We start from the raw sequence: 23,986 nt of genomic DNA, 5'->3' as shown, positions 1-23,986 counted from the left end.
ATCAAACTTTGGGCAGCTCCCAACCAATAATTAAAACAACATCAATAGAAAAACAAAACAATGCATCCATCCATTGAAATCCTGGATCTTATTATTTCATTGGAAAGATCTCCTCAAAGAAATAAATACTGGTAAGAAAATAATACACAGGAACTGGTGGACATTTTATTTCATTGTTGTATGAGTGAAGTTTAAAACACCAGGAAGAGTCTGAGAAAGCCTTCCTGATGTTGTCAATTACAACTCCCATAATCCCCATTTAGCATTGTTACCCTGCATATACACTGACTACCAAGAATAAACACACACCTCATTCTTGTAAACCCAAAACATTACAGATTCTTATACACTGTCTTACCAATCAGTTTCTACTATAAGACATCTATATCTATCATGGTTCCCTGAAAATAAGACCTGACTTATATGTTTTTTTGGGGGGGAATTTTTGGACCCCTCCTTTTCCGAGAAACATGGTAGATATAGATATCTAAATAGATATATAAAAATAAGCACTAGGGCTTATTTTTGTGGAAACACGATTTCAGGGTGATCAGCCCAGCTGGGCACTCCACCCTCCCAGCATGGGCACAAAAGGCACAAGTGCCTGGGAACTGATGGTATCCGGCAGCAGTTGGAGCCTGCTGATCCCTTGGTCTGCACATACTAGGACTGCACAGCCCATGCAACATAGGTGGCTTAATTCCCTGTCCAAATAACAGATGGAGGTGGGGGGGGGGAGGAAGGTAATCTGAACATGGGTCATGTGAAAGCTGAGAATCAGGCTGGACCAGGCAGGCAGCCATGGGAGACTCATCTTCACATGGTGGCATTGGCAGCAGACAGAGGCAGAGGCGCAGGAAGGAAGACAGGAGATCTTGGTGCATTGCACAGGCCACAGGCAAGTCGAGAGACACAAAGATGATCCTCCCTAGCGGCTACCCATTCCTATCCACCAACTCTCAGCTTACCCATGGCACATCCTGATTGTGTGCTCCCACTGCCTCTGCCTCCACCTGCTGCTTGAACAGATAGTCAACTCACCTGCACTGTGTGGGCTGTGGCTGCTGCTGGACATCATTGGCATGTGTGCACTCACCATCTCCTGTCCTGGCCATGCCCTCCCCCTTTCACTAGGGCTTATTTTTGGACTGGGTCTTATTTTCAGGGAAACACAGTAACTACATTAATGCCAAAAAGACAAAATATGAGCTGTCCTGAGGCAAACTCTGCCCTTTCATGCTTATGTTGCAATGTTCTGGCCAGCTGTGTAAGGGACAGAGCTTATATTGCAACATCACACATTATCTTTTCACCCTTGCCCCCATTCTGGAGGGCCCTGGTCAGGTGGCGCAGTGGTTAGAGTGCAGTACTGCAGGCTACTTCAGCTGACTGCTAGTTCAGCAGTTCGGCAGTTCAAATCTCACCGGCTCAGGGTTGACTCAGCCTTCCATCCTTCTGAGGTGGGTAAAATGAGGACCCGGATTGTTGTTGGGGGCGATATGCTGACTCTGTAAACCGCTTAGAGAGGGCTGAAAGCCCTATGAAGCGGTATATAAGTCTAACTGCTATTGCTATTGCTATTGCTTAGGGATTTTACCTTGCATTGTAATCTTTATTAGCATCTGCTCCTCCACATGATATGTATAGCCAAAAAAATATATGATCTCTTTTGAGGTTGTACTGTGTGTGCAGTGGAACTGCATCTACATAGAGAGATGTATGCAGTGGGTATCTCAAAGTTCTGTCTTAGGCCAAGTACTGACCAATATCTTCATAAATGATTAAGATGAAGGGATAAAAAGGAACTCAACAAATTTACAGATGACAAGCTGCCAGGAATGATCAACACTCCAGAAGATAAGCTTAAAATACAGAAGGATCTCAATCAAATTTCCACTTTGGTCAATATCTAATATAGGCTTAGTTATGTTTAACCCCATCGTTTGCCCACTGCCTTCATTGTTGCTTTTTAAAGAACTGCTTGAAGATTTTCCTTGCGATGAAGCATTATTGTTGCTGTATTTGTTGTATAACAAGTTTTATAAACATAAATAGGTAGATTTGATAATCCAAACATGAGAACTCTTGGAAGGTGTCCTAAACTGAATCAGATTATACAACTCCCCATGGAGTCATAGAGAAATTTCTCCAGGCCTACCTGGAAATGGAATCTGTGACATTCTTCATCCAAAGCATGAGGTATTTCAGTGGGGACTTCATTTACAAGTAATGTTTGATTTACAACCATTCATTTAGTGATTGTTTGAAATTACCAGAGCACTGCAAAAAGTGACATAAACATTTTTCACACTTGCAGCATCCCCTTGGTCACATGATCAAAATTCAGACAGTTGGCAACTGGCATGTATTGATGACAGTTGCAGAGTCCAAAAATCATGAGATCATCTTTTGCGACCTGCTGACAAGCAAAATCAATGAGGAAGCCAGATTCACTTAACAATTGTGTTGCTAACCTAATAACTGAAGTGATTCACTTAGCAACTGTGTTAAGAAAGGTCATAACATGTGGCAAAACTCACTTAACATCTGTCTTGCTTAGCAACAGAAGCTCAATTGTCATCATAAATTGAGGACTATCTTTTCTTGAGATGGTTCCTTGGCCTGTTGATGAACTTTACATTTTATACAATCACTGGACAACAGTATCATTCCTGTTGGCATCTATTTTGCAAAGGAATTTAGAATAATCTTGGGGAAGGTATCTGATGACTGGCATAAAAAGAAAGTGTGGTGGTGCAGGTGCTTAAGGATGCTGGATCTGCCACCAAAAATGGTTGACACTCTGGCAGTTTGATTCCTGGTAGCACTGCAGGATGGGCTAAGCTCCCATTACCCACCTCTAGCTCCTGCCCTTCTCACTCAGTAGTCTGAAAGCATTACGGTGAGTAGATAAATGGGGTAGCATTGCAATAGGAAAGGCTAGCTGCACAAGGAGAATGGGAGCTAGTGTTGGACCTATCCTGAGGCAAAATTAACAGAAGAGGTCCTGGAAAATTTCATCAATCTGACTGCCACTAGCCAGATGATGAATGCTGGTTTGCCCTCTGTGATGCTCCATGGATAAGTGTGTATATGTAAAGCGAAAGGAAGTAACAATTGGGCTATCAGGTCTACTCTGTAAAGTGTAGGTCTTCCTACAAATGTATACCATGTGAAATAAATAAAATACCGGCATAACAATGCTGCCACAGCATCCTACATGTTAATGACTACTTTTACTTCAACTGCAATAACACAAGAGCTATTAATAGATACAAACTAAATGTAATCCGTTGTAATCTTGATTTCACGAAAAATGATTTCAGCAATAGAATAGTAAATGTGTGGAACACCCTACCCAATCCTGTTGTTAGTTCCTCTAATCCCCATACCTTTTACCTTAAGTTGTCTACCATTGTCTACACATTTCTTAAAAGGTCCCTAAGGCAGTGTGCATAAGCGCACCAGCTTGCCTACCATCACTGTCCTACTGTCCCATTTATATGTATTCTTTTTATATGTTTATGGGTATGTTTTGCTTATTTTTATTCATTTTTTGTGCCATTTTTAATGTGTTTTTCCTACTTGTTTCCTTGTACTTGTTGACAAATTAAAATAAATAAATAAATAAAATATATAAAAGACTGCAGAGCTTTGAGAAAGAGGAAAACACAAGAAAGAAACTCAAAATACCCCTATCTCTCAGACCAATTAGATCGCACAGGTTAGTCTCCTCCAGATTCCATCCGCCAGCCAATGCCGGCTGGCGACCCCCCCGGAGAGAATTTAGAATTTTAGAATTTTATTAACATTTATAGGCCGCCCTTTTCCCTGAGGGGACTCAGGGCGGCTCACATAAAATCAGGAGGGGGAATACAAACAATGACATAGACACATATAAGTAAAAATAATGAGCAACATTCATTCATCATTCGGGAGGGGCGGCTATCTTTGTCCCCAGGCCTGACGGGCTAGCCAGGTCTTAAGGGCTATGCGGAAGGCCTGGACGGTGGTGAGAGTACGAATCTCCACGGGGAGCTCGTTCCAAAGGGTCGGAGCAACTACTGAAAAGGCCCTCCTCCTTGTAGTTGCCAGCCGGCACTGGCTGGCCGATGGAATTCGGAGGAGGCCCAATCTATGAGATCTAATTGGTCGCAGGGAAGTAATTGGCAGAAGGCGGTCTCTCAAGTACGCAGATCCACTACCATGCAGGGCTTTATGGGTGACTAGTAGCACCTTGAAGCGCACCCGGAGATCGACAGGTAGCCAGCGCAGCTCGCGGAGGATAGGTGTTATGTGGGTGAACCGAGGTGCACCCACAATCACTCGCGCGGCCGCGTTCTGGACTAGCTGAAGTCGACGGATGCTCTTCAAGGGCAGCCCCATGTAGAGCACATTGCAGTATTCCAGCCTAGAGGTCACAAGGGCCCGAGTGACTGTTGTGAGAGCCTCCCGATTCAGGTAGGGTCGCAACTGGCGCACCAGGCGAACCTGGGCAAATGCCCCCCTGGTCACAGCCGTCAGGTGGTGGTCAAAAGATAGCTGTGGATCCAGGAGGACTCCCAAGTTGCGAACCCTCTCTGAGGGGTGAGAGCCTTCTCTGTTGCAGCTCTGGACCTCTGGAACAAGCTCCCTGTCGAGATCCGGTCCCTTGCTACCCTCCCGGCCTTCCGCAAAGCCACCAAGCTCTGGCTGTTCCAGCAGGCCGGGGGGTCCGAGAAACATCTACCTCCACAGAAATTGTGAATGTTGGCTTGTTTTTAATATGTTGTCTTTGTCTTGTTTTCCCCTTTCCCTTGTCTTTTGTGAGTCGCCCGGAGTCCTCCGGGAGTGGGCGGCATACAAGACAAATCAAATCAAATCAAATCAATATTTGATTTTGCTTAATATAAGGTGTGACTGAACTTTGACAAGCTTTCAAGACTCAGCTATTCTAGCTTACTATAAAAAAGAGTGCTCCTGAAATAACCTATTATGTCTGTTTCTTAACTAATCAGCTTTGTAGGGCTGACAACTATATAAATACTGTATGCATTTTGATCTCTGAAGGAGAAAGTAAGCAGGATCAAAAATTGGTTGTAACTTCTAATGGTGTTTCAAATCACTGTTAAGTATTCAATAAATTACCTCAAGTTTGAGAATAATCTGGCCAGGGTTGACTAGATTTGAGCCAAAGGATATTATGTAATCATTAACTGAGGACAAAATGTCTACCATGGTCCTATCCCAAAGTACTCTAATGAGGTAACATAATCTATTATGAATCTGAATGAATGTTTGCCTTTTAATATTTGTTCATTACTTAACCAGAGGGTTGGGTTTTTTTTTAAGAAAAAGGAAAAGTAAGCAAGAATTGAAGAATGGAACAGAATGGAGAATGGAAAGAGAAGAATAAGAAGAGGAGAAATGGATGAGAAAGCCAGCAATGGAAACAAAGAAGATTTATGTATGAGGAGCATGATCAATAAGCATAACATAAATATGCCTTCGGCTTTATACTTTCTAGGCTTCATCCTAATTCTTCCAGTAAGTCTTTCCAGTCAGAGCTCTGGAATTCGTGAACTGTACATATTATAAGAAAATTGTTTGACATGAAAATGTGGATAAAGAATATGAGAAATATAACCATGAATATAAACATAGAAAAATTAACTGAAAGACCTGGGGCTATCGACATGCAGTGAGATTGGATTATTTAAGGAAGCTTGTGTCTGCTCTTTCGATCTTGCATGGCCCACAATGACAAAAGGGGCAGGAAAGATTATGGGTAATCTCTAACAAAAATCAGAGTTTTAAGTCTTTTTTTCCCCAACAGCAATTGGCCCATATGAGCATGTGAAACCCTGCTTAGCTGATTTCATGCTTATAGCTTTGTGTGGTTTTGTACAGAAAGAAAGGATGTTGCCATGAATAATGATGCCCTTTCTAGGGTATCATTCTATCAGTGTTGTCTGAGGATAAGGGAGACAGAAGTATAAAAATTTAATTCTTTTTCCATGACAGAAAATATACTTTTAAGTTGATGACCACAAAACATATTTCCGCTATAGATTTAGATCTCATAAATTAAATTATTTAATAATACCTATGCTTTCTGTAACATTAGGATGGCTTTGCCCAGGCATGTTGCAAAGCACCTGAGATAGCTATCATAATCCAGAAAACTATTAGCGATGTTGGCGCATTCACAAGTGATAAAAATCAGCTTGAACTGTGAGCCAAAGAAACAGAGAAATCCTCTTCCTTCAAGCCTAGACAAAAATATAAGAATTTTCTTTACAAGGTCTTGCATGTTTAACATTGGTAGATGGTTTCCATGCATTATGAAAACTGAAGGCAGAACATAAAAACTTGCAAGTTGGACTTCCTTTCCAGATAATGGTGAGAATGGGCTAGAGTCAACAAGAAAGATATTGAAATACAGGCTTGCTCATTTAACCTCCATCTCAAAGAACTGAGAAAAGTCCATTGGTCTGTCCATAAGTATAGGATGTTTATAGAATATTACTTTATCCTCATTTGGGTCATAAGTTCTCCAGTGGATTTATTTTATCTGTCATTCAGAAAATCTGACTGTCAAATGATCAGTTGCAAGTTGACTGCAAAAAAAACTTCAGTTCCTGAAGTCGCTTCATAAGGAACCATTGTCCAGAATTCAATTGAGTGAAGAAAAAGGCAGGGAGGAAGGAAGGAAAGGAAGAAGGAAGGAAGGAGGAGGGAGAGAGGGAAGGAGGGAGGGAGGGACCTAATAGTTTAAACAATGTATGTTTTCAAAAAGACATAGTTTTATTTAGTTGTTTTAAAAGTCCTAGCAAAAGTCCTAATATTATAACGTCATATGGTCCCCTAGATCATTTAAAACTTTCTTAAATTAAATTCTTAGTTTTGTATTATTTATTTTCTACTTTTTCATCTTTTAAATCTATTTTGGAATGGATTTTACTCACTAGGTAATTTTTCAAACTTGTTGCTCGGAAGATATTTTTAAATTGAAAATAATTATAAATCCAAATTGTTTAGAAAGGGAACTTGAATGAACCCATTGTCCTTAAAAGCTCTGCTGTGTTTGAGAGCTTGAAGATTCTCCTTGTCTCCCAGTGCCAAACTGATCAGTCAACTGCTGTTCTGTGAACTCCTCAGAATGGGCAGCTGCCTGTAGCAAAAGTGCGACATCTCTCATATTCTCTTTCCATTGGAACAGATTTGTCAGTGGTCCATCAATCTCAGCCATATCACTGTCTCTGTTCCTCTGAGATGTCTTAACTCACTATTGCCTGAAGTTCGTGCGGAGAGTGACCAATGGCCAAGGCATAATATTGTACCTACAACTTCAGTTGCAAAGTAGGACTTTCTTTTTGTTCTTTATCTATGTGCCTGAGGGATTGTAGGATACTGCTTTGGTATCTCATATATTTCCAATTTCTAGTACAGCATCCATAAATCCATGAATTTCATCTTTGCAGGAGTATGCTCTTTGCTGCCTATTTTCTCTTATAGATAATAAATTAATTAGATTCCTCTTCAATAGTTTAACTTTTAAGCCTACAATATGGTCCACATTTTAATTTTAATTTCAATTTTCTCCCACCAAAACACTCTTCTAAACATTGGTTTCATTTCCAGCTTGTGCAGTTCTCATATAATGTTCTTCTCTTGATTAATTCCACTGAAAGAGATTCTGATATACAGTTGCAAGAAAAAGTATGTGAACCCCTTGGGATTATGTGGAGTTTTGCATGAATTGGTCATGAAATGTGCTCTGAACTTCATCTAAGTCACAACAATAGAAAAACACAGTCTGCTGAAAATAATACTACACAAAGATTAGATGTTGCCATGGTTTAATTGCACATAACATGTAAACATTCACAGTGCAGGGAGGAAAAAGTATGTAAACCCTTGGTCTTAATAACTGGTTGACCCTCCTTTGGAAGCAATAACCTCAACCAAACGTTTCTTGTAGTTGCAGATCAGACCTGCACAATGATCTGGAATAATTGTGGACCACTCCTCTTCACAAAACTGTTTCAGTGTAGCAATATTCTTGGGATGTCTGGTGTGAATCACTCTCTTAAGGTCATGCCACAGCATTTCAATCGGGTTGAGGTCAGGACTCTGACTGAGCCACTCCAGAGGGCATATTCTGTGCTGTTGAAGCTATTTTTGTGTTGACTTACTTGTATGCTTTGGGTCATTGTCCTGTTGCATCACCCATCCCCTGCGGAGCTTCAGTTAGCAGACAGATGGCCGTACGTTTTCCTGCAAAATGTCTTGATAAACTCTGGAATGACAATGACAACAATCCGTCCAGGCCCTGAGGCAGCAAAGCAGCCCCAAACCATGATGCTCCCTCCGCCATGTTTTACAGAGGGGATGAGGTTTTGATGTTGGTGTATTGTGTGTTTTTCCCAAACAACTCAATTTTGGTTTCATCTGTCCACAGTATATTTTGCCAGTAGTGCTGTGAAACATCCAGGTGCTCTTTTGCAAACTTCAAACGTGCTGCAATATTTTTTTTAGACAGCAATGGCTTCCTCTGTGGTGTCCTCCCATGTACTCCATTCTTGTTTAATGTTTTCCTTATCGTAGATGTGTCAACAAAAATGTTAGCTTGTGCCAGAGATTTCTATAGGTCTTTAGCTGACACTCTAGGATTCTTCTTTACCTCATGAAGCATTCTACACTGTGCTCTTGCAGTCATTTTTACAGGACGACCACACCTAGGGAGGGTAGCAAGAGTGCTAAACTTTTTCCATTTGTAGACAGTCTGTCTTACCGTGGACACATGAACATCAAGGCTTTTGGAGATACTTTTGTAACCCTTTCCAGCTTCATGCAAGTCAACAATTCTTGATCGTAGGTCTTCTGAGAGCTCTTTTCTGCGAGGCATGGTTCACATCAGACAGTGCTTCTTGAAACCAGTAAACCCACAACAGGTGTGTGTTTATAAAGGGCAGAACAGCTGTCAGCAACACATCCAATATCATCACACTGATTAGAGTCAAGGTTGGGTCACTCCTGGCTCCAATTAGCTCTTGGAGACATCATTAGGCTAGGGGCTCACATACTTTTTCCTCCCTGCACTGTGAATGTTTACATGTTATGTGCAATTAAACCATGGCAACATCTAATGTTTGTGTAGTGTTATTTTCAGCAGACTGTGTTTGTCTATTGTTGTGACAGATGAAGTTCAGAGCACATTTTATGACCAATTCATGCAAAACTCCATGTAATCCCAAGGGGTTCACATACTTTTTCTTGCAACTGTAGGTAATATCCCCAAGTAATATATTTTGAGCAAATTAGTAAATTGTAATATGGTTCCAAATCTCTCCTGTTTTGATATTATTTTTCCATAGTACACTGTTGTTTATTTATTTAACATATTTTACATGGTCAGCCATCTCAATAAAATAACCATGGAATGCATGCAAGGATTAAAATCACACAAAAAGGTATCATTGCTGCTTTTTTTTAATTGAAAAGAAAATAAACAATGGTCTAAAGAAACCAAACAAGTTTAGTAACTTTAGTAACTGGATGCCGCATCTGTGTGCTTAATTCAGCCAAAATACAGTTCACATGGCAATATAATTTAGAACATATTTTCATTTTCTTTTGGCAAAGTGCAAAGAGCTGAACTTGTGCCATTTGGATTCTGGGTTTCTATGAAACTTTGGTTGCAATGCCAGAATTTCAGGGCAATGGAAAGATAGCAACAGAGTAGTAGCTGTGGCTGAAAATTACATTTACGTAAAAGTGCTGGGCCTAAGAGAAAGCTAAAATCAGTATCCAACACATCTCTCCTCAAGTTAAATTGATCTTTCTGATGAGGTCACCATTTGTTGGCAGAGAGAGAGATTAAAGCAGAGATTAATTTTTAATTTAACAGAATTACAGAGTTGAAAGGGACCTTTGAGGTCTTTTGATCCAACCTCCTGTTCAAACATTTCACACAATGGTTGTCTTCTTAAAAAAATCTGGTTTATTTCTTCCTTTTCATGATGTAGCTTTGCCTACTCTCTTAACCTGCATGTGTCAGCCTTACAAGATAGATCAATCAGGAAACATGACCAGATAGACTAATTTATTTTATTGTAAGGATTCATAAGCAGAATTTTGCAAGTCTGAAGGTACTTGTCCACATTCTTGCTGTGGGCTATTTTTATCTTACAGTTCTCTTGGTTGTATCTGGTTGTCCTATCTCCTAAGGTCATTCTCACATATCATTACAATATAGTTGTCTGCATTTTTTTAGATAACTTGGTCTAATCAACTATTTATTTAAGAAAAGATCAATAAAGTGATCCTTTATATTCTTACAATTAACTGTCTTTGAGCTTGAGACTTGAAAATCACCCTCCTAGGAATATTTTTGGTCTGCAAACAGCATGGAGATGCAATGTTCTTTGAATAAATTAAAAGATGTTTGGTATTAGTTATATACCTTTGGCAGAAATCTGATGTAACAATGTAATAGTTTCTTTCTGTGCTTGGAATTTCCTTATCCCTTTCATGTATACTTGAAATGTGACATTACAGAGAAAGCATCAATATTTTATAATTTGGGAAAGAAGATTGAATCTTCTCTCCCAAATTATAAAATATTCTTGTATGTCATATTTTTATGAAATGTATCCTTTTCTCAGGTTTCAAAATTCTTCACTTATTTATCGTTCAATATGCCCAACATAGTTCTGTACTTTAAAGTTGTCTTGATACAATCATGTGCACTGCATAACTATTGTGAAGTTGCCTTCCTTTCCCTAAGCTAGCTTTCAGAAAAAACCTGTGTGAGCAAATTGATGAAAGAGGAAGTTAGCTATTTCATATACGGTACTTAAATTTTGAAGTTTACCATGGTGTGCCTTCTCTGTGTCAGCAACTAATATAATCTCCTTGTTAGTGGGGAAAGTAGGAGAAACAATGGAACAAGTATTTCTGTGAAAGCTTCTGTGAAGCTCGCAAGAATACCAATGCCAAAGAGTAGGTGAAAATTGGCCAATAGAAACACTTTGGAAAGCATTTTATAATATGGATTAACTAAACTTGTCATGCCAGCTGTATTAAAATAACATGTTATGAGAGATGGTTGGATAAGTATGAAAACATGCCTCACCTTCCCTGGGTCATTGCAAAACTCTGCACTCTAGAATTTGGGCTATCAGCCCTTTGAGATTTTTCTCCCAGGACATAACAACAATAAAAAAGCCACTAATAGTCTTATGTAATGAAATTACTGAAGATTTATTAAAGCCAAGGTAGTAGTTTTTTGTTCATAAGTTTCCTAATGATAAGTCATGGAGATGGAAATCACTATCATCCAGGAACGGAATCTCATCTAGCAGTAGGGAGCTGACTTCTGAAATAATTAAAACTCTATTGGTGAAATAAGAGAAACAAATTCTAATTAAAAGACCAATGCAGGGTGCATTAAAATAAATGAATTTGCTTTCTAAACATCAGAGCAAAACTGGAGAAAAAAACTAAATATTGTGTCTACACAATTTCCCTCCTGGTGTGTGTGTGTGTGTGTGTGTGTGTGTGTGTGTGTGTATTTGTGTGTGCACAGCAGAACCTGCCCAGCTGGCTTTCCATATCAGTGTTTCTCAACCTTGGGAACTTGAAGATGGGCAGACTTCAACTCCCAGAATTCCCTAGTCAGCATGGTGAAGTCCACCTGCTTTAAATTGCCAAGGTTGAGAAACTGTTCCAATGAATACATTGAGTTTTTCTCAGTAGCTCTTGGCTGGGGTTCATTTCATTTTAAAACTTCCTTTTTCTTTTGCTGGCTCCTGATAACAAAGGTGACCTTCTTCTTGCCATTTTCAGAGAATAATCCTGATGAAAATCGGATAGATTCCAAGACCCAAAATCTTGACATTCTGTTGGATGGAAAAAGTAAAATGGATTTTTTTTTAAAAAAAACCAAAACTCTAAAATGTGATGTAGTTTCACACAAGAAGTATCATATGGATCCTGTGCAGAGGTGGTATTCAGCAGGTACTGACCAGTTCTGGAGAACTGGTAGCGGAAATTTTGAATTGTTCGGAGAATCGGTAAAAGCCACCTTTGACTGGCCCCGCCCCCATCTGTTCTCTGCCTCCCGAGTCCCAGCTGATCGGGAGGGAATGGGAATTTTGCAGTATCCTTCCCCTGGAGTGGGAGGGAATGGAGATTTTACAGTATCCTTTCCCTGCCACACCCACCAAGCCGTGCCACACCACCCCCCACCAAGCCACCCCCACCGAACCAGCAGTAAAAAACTTTGAATCCTACCACTGATTCTGTGCATTCACTAATTCATTCTATGTTATAGGGTAATTTTATAAAACAGCAAAAGCTCTAAAAAGAAAATAGTTAACCCCAAACCAGGTGTCGAATAGTTCAGCAACTCCAGCTTCTGTTATGTCATTGTGGGTACAGTATTAATCCTTGAGGAAGGACAGTGTCACGTTACATAAACCCTACAATGCAGGTACATGTACACTCAATTTAAAAAAAAAAACATTCTTATACAAGTTGGCCTGCCTGTAATTAAAAGGTGATATTCATTACATTTCCTTCATTACAACATTTTAGCAGGAAATTCCTATGCATGTTTATTCAAAAATAAGTCTGACTACATTCACAATGAGGTTGTCTCCCCACAATGGATGTACAGGACTGCAAACTTAATTACTGCTTTCAGAAATTGTTAGCATAATACATTTACTTTCTTTTCCCAATGGCTTTTTCTGGATGACTCTTCCTATCACCACTCTGTTTTATACCCCTCACTCATAGCTTTCCTCCCCACACACACTTTTTAATTATTTCCTTACTGCTTTCTTCCTCACTTTTTATGACTGCTCTGTTTGTCATTACCCACCATAGATATATATTCTTAAGCAAGACCAGATAACTAAGCATGCATTTTGAAATAGCAATGCAAACTCTATTTGCATTTTGATTGCATTGTTGTATCCAACTACCTAAGGGGAATAGTTTGCTTTTCAACATCTCAATCAATCAATCAATCAGAATAGATTTGGAAGGGACAGAGTTCTTCTAGTCCAGCCACCTACTCAAGCAGGAGACCCTATACCATTTCAGACAAGCGATTGTCCAGTCTCTTCTTTAAAACCCCCAATGATGAAGCACCTACAGCTTCTGAAGGCAAGCTGTTCCACGGGATTAATTGTCCTTACTGCTAGAAAGTTTTTCCTTAATTCCAGGTTGCTTCTCTCCTTGATTAGTTTTCATCTGTTTTTTCTTTCTAGCACCAGAGGGCAGGATTAGAAACAATGGATGGGAACTAATCAAGGAGAGAAGCAACCCGGAATTAAGGAGAATACCTTCTTTGTCAATTGACCTTTGTCAATAGCTAATGCTGCCCACCGGACTTTTTACTCTGATTTCCACCATTTCATGCAGTGCTACAATTTTGCTCCTTAACTGCCTTAGTCTTTATTGAATTACAACTCAGTGGTGAGCAAAGTAAGGGTTTACACTTAGGCAAGAAAAACCAAATGCACGGGTATAGAATAGGTGGTACCTGGCTCCATAGCAGTAACTGTGAGAAAGATCTTGGGATCCTAGAGGACAATCACTTAAATATGAGCCAGCAGTGTGCTGCAGCTGCCAAAAAGGCCAATGCAGTCCTAGGCTGCATCAACAGAAGGATAGTATCAAGTTCACTGCTTTATACTGTACTAGTAAGACCACACTTAAAATACTACATCCAGTTTTGATCATCACAATGTTGAAACTCTAGAAAGAGTGCAGACAAGGGTGACAAAGATGATTAGGGGACTGTAGGATAAATCATTCAATAAACAGCTGCAAGAAATGGTAATGTCTAGTCTAATGAAGAGAAGGACTAGAGGTGATGTTAGAAAAATTGATCAATGGACCAGCTTACCTGAAGAAGTTGTGGGTACTTCATCAATGGAGATTTTTAAAGAAGAGATTGGACATCTATTTGTTTGGAATGATATGGGGGTCCCCTGCTTGAGCAGGGGGAAGGACCAGAAGACCTCCAAGGTCCCTTCCAACTCTTGTTATTCTATATTCCAATCATGTTCCTCTCCATAGGTCTCCTAATCTTTTTGAATTGCCCTCTCTAGTTTTTCATACTGTTTCTCCCTCAGAATGCTAATATCTCATCTTACTGTGGCAATATTTTTTTCCCATAGTCTCTTGAGTCACCTGGAGTATAGGTAAACAAGTAAGGTTGCCTGAAGCAGTTTGGTGAAAATAAAGAGGCATTTATTCTATTATTCATCAGAAAAACAAGTAGGAGCCTTACATAATAGACCTGTTTGAGTTTACATAATGGATAAATGTTTATATTACTTAGTTTAAACATACAGGGATATTTGCCTAGGACTGAATTTACAATTGGAAAGAAAATAAACATAATATATATCTGATTGGTTTCAACAGGACAAAAGAATAATTAATGTCATCTCGATCTATTCCTTTGAGCAACTCTTTTGAGAAAGAACTCTTTCTGCCATTTTAGCTGTATTTTGGCACTGTTTCATGATCATTTTGACCATGTAACTAATTACTCATTCAGGCTGACCCACTGGAAGAAAATCTGAAGTGTAGTCATGACAAAATTGTGTCATGGCTGATAGTAGAGGTGGCCTTTTTGCCCTTCTCCCATTTTCAGCTTCCTCAACATAAGTTTAGAGACCTTCCCATGACATGATCAACACAGTAAAATTAGTTCTTTCTGTCGGATACCTCAGTCTGGCAACACATGAGACATGTTCTACTATATCTGTTCCTCCGTTTTTTTAAAAAACAGTTTTGTGCATTCACAGTTCCTGTATATTGTTGACTGTTGTATCTTTCAAAGTTGCAATTTTCCAATGGTAAGGTATTTCCCTTTAGTAGGATTCTTTTAAGTAATAGTGGCTGCCTTCTACTTTCCCTTCTCTTCCCTCCCTCTATAGTTTTCACACTGGAGCCTTGACTTATGGGACTACATTTGTTCACTATTAGAAAAGTTTTACTCTCTCAATGATTTGCAGCGTAAGAAGGCTCCATAATACAGTTTCATTTTTTAATTAATTTTACAAAAATAATATAGCAATAGCACTTAGACTTATTTATTACTTCACAGTGCTTTACAGCCCTCTCTAAGAGGTTTACAGAGTCAGCATATTGCCCCCAACAATTTGGGTCCTCATTTTACTGACCTCAGAAGGATGGAAAGCTGAGTCAACCTTGAACCAGTGAGAATTGAACTGCTTGCAGCTGGCAGTCAGCAAAAGGAACCTGCAGTACTGCATTCCTACTGTGCAATCATGGTTCTTGTTGAGCTGTAAATGCTCACAATGAAAAAGGGAAGGACGAACAGGGGGGGGACAGGAAATTGTCTTCATGAAGTTACTTTTTTTTCTTTAATATAAAACAAATCTTGATGAGAATCCCCTTGTTTCGCTTTAATTCAGACTGAGGAAATTAAGCATCACAATGTTTTGACAATCCAGAAAGGATTTTAAAAAAATTAAATTAGCAAATTTATTGATAATAGATTGAAATCACAAATCATAACTAGATATTGAATGGCCTGAGATAGGGATCACATGTGGCTCTTTCATCCCTCTGCTACAGCTCCCTGTCACCTGTTGGCACCACAATTTATAGGGCTTTCAGTTAGGACAGGTAGAGAAAAAAAGTTGCTAGGAGGAGACTCTATGGTAGGGAACCAGACTTCCGGTTGGCTCCAGAATTGAATAGGGGGCTTCCGGATAGGCTCTTTGAATGTTTAAGGTTGCCGACCCCTGGCCTGAGGGATACCTAAATCTTGTGTTTTCAGCTCTCAATTTGATTACATTAATGAATTCTAAAGTTTATTTTCATTTGTCTAAAATCTTGTTCTTTTTCTGAACTCATCCCAAAATTGCTTTGATCATCAGCTTCATGCAGGGAAGTTGTCTTATTCTGGTTCTCCAACTAAAATATTTGAGAAATATATATATGAACAATGCAATATGTATATATTATGTATAATGAGAGTCTTTCAATTTTAGATTAAATGAAATCAAATTGGAAAACAGAATGGACTAAATCCTCAAACTAAGAATAAGGAAGTACATTATATGTTTGTTAGATTTTTTTTAAAAAAAAACCCTGAATGAATTAAATAGAAGATTATGCAATTGATTTATCACCCTGCTTTCTAGTCATAAAAGCCCTGAAGACATTTTCCTACTTGTCAAAGGAAAACTGAGTTGATATTCCATTTAAGAAAAGAAAATAAGACACTTATATTTTGAGATTTCTGGTCTGTATAATGTCTCAGATTTGGGATGAGAGGAAGGTTTTATGGAAACTATAAACAAGTTCAGTGTGAAGAGGCTCACAACTTGATTATTTGCTCTCCAGATTACTTTTGTACTATAGATCCCATTGATTGAGAATTCTAGAAAAAGCAAAGCCAACTATGAGGAGGAGATTATTTTGAGGAAAATAGATTTATTGAGATATGTATTTGGGGTTTCAGGTACTTCGAGCCTTAATTAATTAATCAACTGAAAAAAGTTTTATAGCTACTCATATTGTAACCAAAACTCTGTGTGACCCTCAAAACAGTAAAGCAGCAACCACAACTGCTCCTCCCCCAAATAATAACAATTAAAAATAAAAACGTAATGGGACCACATGGCAGCATTCATCTATACATCCAGATACCATCTTGCTGGGCTCCTGCTTCTTCCTACGCCAAGGTTTGAGGGAAAAGTCAACTCTTCAAGGCCTTCTGCATGTAAGGAGAATGGAGGCCTCTCAGGGAAAGCAATTCCAAAGGTTAGAGGCAGCTATGGAGAAGCTGTGCATTTAAGAGAGCACTTTATAGGAATCTGGGTTGTAGATATACAGACTCATAGTATTGGAAGGGATCTTAAGAGGTCTTCCAGTCCAACCTTATCTTTCCAGAGTAGGATTCTTCATGCCATCCCAAATGACTGTCTAACCTTTGATTAAAAACCTCCAGTGATAGAGCACTCATAATATCATAACGGAGGCCATTTCAACAGCCACAACAGCTGCTTATTTCAAAAATTGGATTTACTCAGCTAAACTTACACTCACTATTTTTCTCCTACCTTCAGGAGTATAGAGAATAAAACTACAATCTCTTCTCTATGACAGCCCTTCTGGTAATTGCCCCTCGGCTTTGTCTTATTTCAGCTAGACTTATTGATTCCTTAAATGTTCTTCATAAAGTCCAATCTTTGTAAGAGTCTAATCCTTTCACCATTTTTGTCCCTTTTTTGCATACACTTCCCAGTTCCTCAGTGTCTTCCTTTTATTGTAGTGATCAGAACTGGATGCAATATTTCAGATGTGGTCTAACCAATGCAATGCAGAGCAGAACAATCACTTCCTTTAGTGATTTAGACACTAAATGTGATGCAGCCCAAGATTTTGTTTATTTATTTGTTTGTTTAAATCCATTTATATGGCCACCCATCTTACAAATGTGACTCCAGGTACTTAACAAGGTTTTTTAATAAGAAGATATAAATGCAATATCATACATATTAATTTCTTACCCTTAGGTAAGAAAAATCAGATACACAAGTATGAGACAAGTAATACCAGGGCTCAGAAATAACAGTTGAGAAAAAGAATCACAGGTTAAGTATGAGCCACCTGTATGGGGCACCTGCTAAAAAACAACTCCGAATATACAGTATGTGATTGTACTGATAAATATTAAAGTTTTTTTAAACAGGTGTACCATGTGGATGGCTCATGTTTAATCTGTGATTCTTTTTCTCAGCTGCTGTGTTTGAACCCTGATACCATCTGTCTTGTACTTGTACTTGTACTTGTATATCTGGTTTTTCTCACCTAAGGGCAGAACCCTTAATACTGAACTGTTGCCTCTTGCAAAAGTCATCTTTTTATGAACTAAAACCTGCGATAGATATACAGGACAAATACAGACAGTCTTCACTTAATGACTGCCCTATTTCAAAGCTCACATTTTTTAAGTCACGGGACAGACATTCAGATGTTTTGCCACTGGCAGGTGTTTATGATGATCAGCGTGCCCCGTGGCCATGTGATTACCATTTGCAAACTTCGCAGCAGCTTCCCACAAGCAAAGTCATTTGGGAAGCAGTCAGGAAATCACAAGTCACACTCACTTCATTTATTTGTTTGATTAATTGATTGATGGATTGATGGATGAATTGGCTGATTTCTATGGCCGCCAAGTGATTATATCTTACTTAATTCTAGGTCAGGGGTGTCAAAATTGTGGCCTGCTAGTCGAATGCATTATGTGCTGGCCATGCCCACACCCGGTTTAGCGAAGGGGGGGGGAATCACGATGTGTCACGTGATGAAGTGGGTTTGACAGCCCTGCTCTAGGTGATTTGCCAGAGCAGAAGTGATGTTATGAGTCCAGCATGGTCATGTGATGTTTCACTTAACAACCACATTATTTAGCAACAGTTGCTTATCCCAGTTGTATCCCATTCAGTTGTATCCCATTGTATCCCCTTAATGTATCCTATTAAGTAATACATTACTACTTGTAATCTTAAATGTAATGTAAGTGATCTCTATATGTCTAAAGAAACCAGCCTAGCAAATACATTTCCAAAACTAAACTATTTCTGAAACTAAGCCCAGAACAGGATACAGAACCATTTCCACAGAATCTGAAGTGAAATTAATGGAAGATCACATCAGGCGTTAATTAAGAATGAGGACTTGTTTCCCCAAGATGACATGCTGAGCGATGGGCATTTTTTCTGTCTCCTGCTGACAAACAGCTGATTTCAAAACCAAAGATGGTTATTTGGAGACTTTGCTCCCTAGATTCAAATAAGAGCAACTAAGAATGGCCCAAGATGATCTTTGGATGATTGTAAACCTTGGGAAGAGCAGGATCTTTAAGATTGTAATTCTTGGTATCAAGCAATCAGAAAGTTGAGACTTTTACCATCTCTTCCTTTCAGCTGTTCATTTTTTTAAGCATGCCTTGGTCTTAATTGTAGTATTCATATTTTATTTTTTATTTACTTATGACCTATTTTTTAATCCCTTGCTCAATTTTTATAATTTTTTTTGTTCTCTATTGTTTACTATTGTAAACAAATCAATGTTCCATGGTTATCGGGTTTCAATGTTTTTGTCTAGTTTTACTTTTGGGGAAAAAAAGTTCCCTTTGGAGTTTGCACTTTAATTTTCTGTGTAAAAGTAATTAAAAAAAATAAGAATGCACAGTTAGATTGCAGTTCTAATGTAAAATCAGATATAACAGTCCATTGATCAAGTATCTGCTCAATTAGTGCACACACACCAGTGGTGGGTTCCCGATCCCATTGCAACCATACTGGGGCTCAGCGTCCTCCACATGAACGTGTGTGGCGCCACATGCATCTTACCATCCAGCGACGCCTCCGTGAGCCTTTCTGATGCTCCAGCTACTCGGCGGAGCATTGCGCAGGTGCTGTGTGTTTGCGCGGAAGCACGGAAGACTTTAAAGACAGGTAAGGAGCACGGGCAGGTGGGTGGGCCTCCGAAGCACTGTACCAGAATGGTACCCGGTGCTCTGGGCAGGCTCCGGTACGCCCGTACTGGGGCGTACTGCCTGCAACCCATAACTGATACACATGTGCACACACACTGACTTTATACCTGATCTTCGCCAAAAGCCCAAGAAATAATGTTGAGTTAAGGTGATGGTAGGAGTGCAATTTTATTACTTTCAAAAGCAGTGAGGAAAAACATCACAGATGGTGCCTCTTCCCTCCATTCTCTAGGCCAGTGATGGTTAAACTTTTTGTCATCACATGCAGAAAGATAATAATGCAATGTGAGCACAGCTCCCATCTGCGTGCCCCGCCCCATGCATATGTACCCCCATATGCATGTGTGACCCCCCCCGTCATGCCCTGTTTTGGGACTAGTAGGTCTCCCTGCAGTCTCCTAAGAGCAAAAATGGGCCATGGAAGGCGACGCCTCCCTGTGTCCCATTTTGGGCTTAGTAGACCTCCCTGCAACCTCCTGGGAGCAAAAACGGGCCATGGTGGATGCACTGCACCACCCTGTCCCTGTGCAGGCACATGTGTGTGCACCCCTCTGCACATGTTCGTGCTTCTTCCCGCATGTGTCCCTCTCCCCACATATGAATGGCAGAAATCAACTGCCAGCGGGAGGCACGCACACATGCACGATGGAGCTGAGCTGGGGCAATGGCTCACATGTGCACAGAGAGGACTCTTCGTGCCACCTGTGGCACGTGTGCCATAGGTTCGTCATCAGAGCTCTAGGCATTCTCAACAGAAATGAACCAGTAATGAGGAGCAACCAGTGCAACTATCTAATTCAGGGGATGTTGTGGGGTGAGGGGGAGAAGAAAAAGGGCCCTTTGACCTCCTTTTACCTTCAAATAGTATTGACAAACGGGCGTTTAATAAAAAGAAAACCAACATTCCTCCAATTCAAAATAAATTCAGACTGTCTCAACATTGAGCTAACAATCAACTCAATAACTCTTCCTTAGAAAGATCTAAGGGTCACAAACAGGATTTTCTTTTTGTTTGTTTGCTGACAAACAATGAACAGAGTATTATGTTTCACTCAATGTCACAAAGCTTCACTAAAATCCCTGTGGCCCCTTGAGAGAAATTACACTGAACGTCATTTGCAGCTAAGATTATTCTAGATCAGGGGTCAGCAATCTGCGGCTCTGGAGCTGCATGTGGCTCTTTCATCCCTCTGCTGCGGCTCCCTGCCTCCAGTCGGCTCCACAATTGATAAGGATTTCAGTTAGGACAGATAGAGAAAAAAGAATGCTGTGCTAGAAGGAGACTCTATGGTGGGGGAACCAGACTTTTGGTCAGCTCCAGAATTGAATGGGGAAAGTGGGGAGGACTTCCGGTTAGGACCTTTGTGGCTCTTTGAGTTTAAGGTTGCTGACCCCTGTTCTAGATTCAATTGCTCCTTCTTTGCTCCTATGTTGTTATTTTTATACACCAACACACACACACACACACACACACACACACAGAACTAGACAAGGCTTCCAGGCTATATGTTGAAGGGACAAGGAAGTTGACTGACAGGGAAGGAGAAGTGAAAAAAATCATGAACAAATTCTATGGTTGATTTTCTCTATCATTCGGGTCAATGAATTCATCTTTAATTGGAGGAACATTGTTTTTTTTTAATTAAACAAGTATATTTGTCAATACTGTTTGAAGATAACAGAATCACTGGATGAAAATTCATAATGTGTGCTTTTGTAGGCATAGGACACACAAATGTCTTTTCTCTAATTAAAGTTAATTTCTCCATTTTAGCAAAATCTGTCAATGGAAAGAAAGGAGGAAGGAGGAAGGAGGAAGAGGAGGCAGCTGTAAAAACCCAAATGACCACTAGATGGCAGGATGAACAATTCTAGGTCCAGGCAGTATAGTGAGTGAGTGAGAGAGAGGGGGGGGGGAAATCCTTGTTAAACAATCCCCGTTGGGAACAGACAACTTGGTCATTAAGCAAAGCAGTCACTAAGTGAAGCTATGTCTGGGCACATGATCTTATCTCAGCTTTCCTTTGTTTTAAAAATCTGTGCAAGTCTTAAATGCAATAATTGGTCATAAAAAGTTGCATTTTTATCACTGTTACAACTGCAAATGTTCACTAAACAAGGAAGTCACTAAATGAGTCACTACTTATAAGTTAGAAATAAGATGTAATTAGGGTTTTTTGTACTCTACTATTGATCTGTTGAAGCAACAATTGCTGGTAGGCAGCTTGATTATTCCTTATGTTCTCTGCATTTCAAGGTCAGCTGAAGTAAAAATTATAATTGCAGTTCAAATACATACTAATTTGGAGGAAACAAGTTCTAGAAGTAGTCATTCTTTGAAAAGACAGATTTATGATTCTGACTTCTGAAAATGGTTGCTCCACAAAGATAGACATAAGCTTTGTGGAGATATAGGCTTTGTGGAGTAACCAATGATACTACCGTGGATACTGTGTCTGTGTGGTGTTTTTTTTTATTTAAAAAAAGTCTGATACAAGTTTAAACAAACCAAGGCCCGTTTGTTCTGTTGTTTTTATTTCCCAAGTATTAAGTTTCTTCCAGAATTATTTTTATTTGCCCTCATTTATTCACTATGACAGAGACTTAGCAATAGCACTTAGGCTTATATACCGCTTCATAATGCTTTTACAGCCCTCTCTAAGAGGTTTACAGAGTCAGCATATCTTCCCCACAGTCTGGGTCCTCAATTTACCCACCTCGGAAGGATGGAAGGCTGAGTCAACCTTGAGCCGGTAAAATTGGAACTGCCAAACTACATCTAGCACTCAGCTGAAGAAACCTGCAGTACTGCACTCTAACCACTGTGCCACCTTGGCTCTTCATCCATTTATTACCATTTCCTGTGCATTGTTCATTGGTACTACTTTAAGCAGGGCCCTCCAAAGACCTGGGCTAGTACATAAAAGGAAGAGATCAAGAAGAGCTTGAATTGTGCCCAGCTCTTGGCTCTTACTGGTGAGCCATAAATCCTTTATCAGCTGGCAGGCCTGTCTCTGCAGCCACCTTATTTTTCCTAACAGAGAGCAATTCAATAGGAAGACAGCTGTTTTGTTCCTGAAGTTCAGGTTAGCCAGATTACTTTGAGGTTCTCTGAATTTTTTTCCAGTAGAACTATTTGGATTTTTTTTTTCAGTAGAACTATTATTTGAACCATCTTTTGATTGCTTCAAAGGATGTCTATATTCAAAATAAAACATTTAAATATTGCTATTCGTGAATTGCCTGGTTTACCATCCAAAAAAAGCCCAGGCATTACATATGTGTGTCCTGTACACACACACATTCTTGTGTGTGTACAGGAAGTCATCATTTAGTAACCACAATTGGGACCCACAACTCAGTCATTAAGTGAAATGGTCACCTAGTGAAATCACAACTGTGCTTATGACCTTAGTTGAACTGCAGAGATCGGTCATAAAATTATTTGTTTTATCACAGTCGTAAATACAAGTGGTTTCTAAATGAAGCAGTTGCTAAATCAGGACTACCTGCTTACGCTGATTAGAAACTATTTGTTTCTTTATGTGAAGCTCTGTTCAAATAAATTGGAATTATTTCTCTTTAATAGCATTTAAGATCAGCACAATTATTTTTTTCACAACTTAAATTAGTTCTACTCTTAAATTAGCTTTTAGTACATTCATTGTCACCAACAATCCATGTAAACTACATGGAAAGCCATTTCTCGAAACCACCTTTTAATACTCATGTAAAAATTTCAAAACCCAAATATGGGAAACTACATGCCCAAACTATATGACAGAACTTGTAGTTTGACACAGAGGGCAGAAAATTGGAATGGACTACTCTGGAAGGTTGGCCAATGTTACTCTGTAGAAGAAGAAAAGAAGCAGTAATGAACCTTGTGACACCTTAAAGACTAGCATATTTATAATGGCAAGAGATTTTAGACTCAACTCCACTTTATCATATGCACTAATATAGAAGGAGCAAAATAAAGCAACAAGAAAGTAGGCAAAAATATGTAATATACACAATAGTCACTGCAGCTAACTAACTCACCTGAGCCAACAAAAGTAATCAATGATAACTAAGTAAGTGCTACTAATCATAGTGACCATAGATTTTTTAATGTGGTATGCCATGGTACGGGCGTACCGGAGCCTACCCGGAGCACCAGGTACAGTTCTAGTCCGGTGCTCCGGAGGGCCCATCAGCCCGCCCTTGCTCCTTATGTGTCTTTAAAGTCTTTGGTGCTTCCGTGCATGTGTACGGCGCATACAGCACCTGTGCAACACTCTGCTGAGCAGCTGGTGCGTCGCGGAGGCTTGCAGAGGCGTCAGTGGACAGTAAGATGCATGCGTGCAGTGTGGACACATGTGGATGATGCTGGGCCCGATACAGTTGGAACGGTATCTGGAACCCATCACTGCTTAATGTCTATGTAAATTGTCAATC

The sequence above is a fragment of the Thamnophis elegans genome, chromosome 4, assembly GCF_009769535.1.
Source record: "Thamnophis elegans isolate rThaEle1 chromosome 4, rThaEle1.pri, whole genome shotgun sequence".
NCBI classification, from domain to species: domain Eukaryota; kingdom Metazoa; phylum Chordata; class Lepidosauria; order Squamata; family Colubridae; genus Thamnophis; species Thamnophis elegans.
This window is presented reverse-complemented; position numbering follows the sequence as displayed.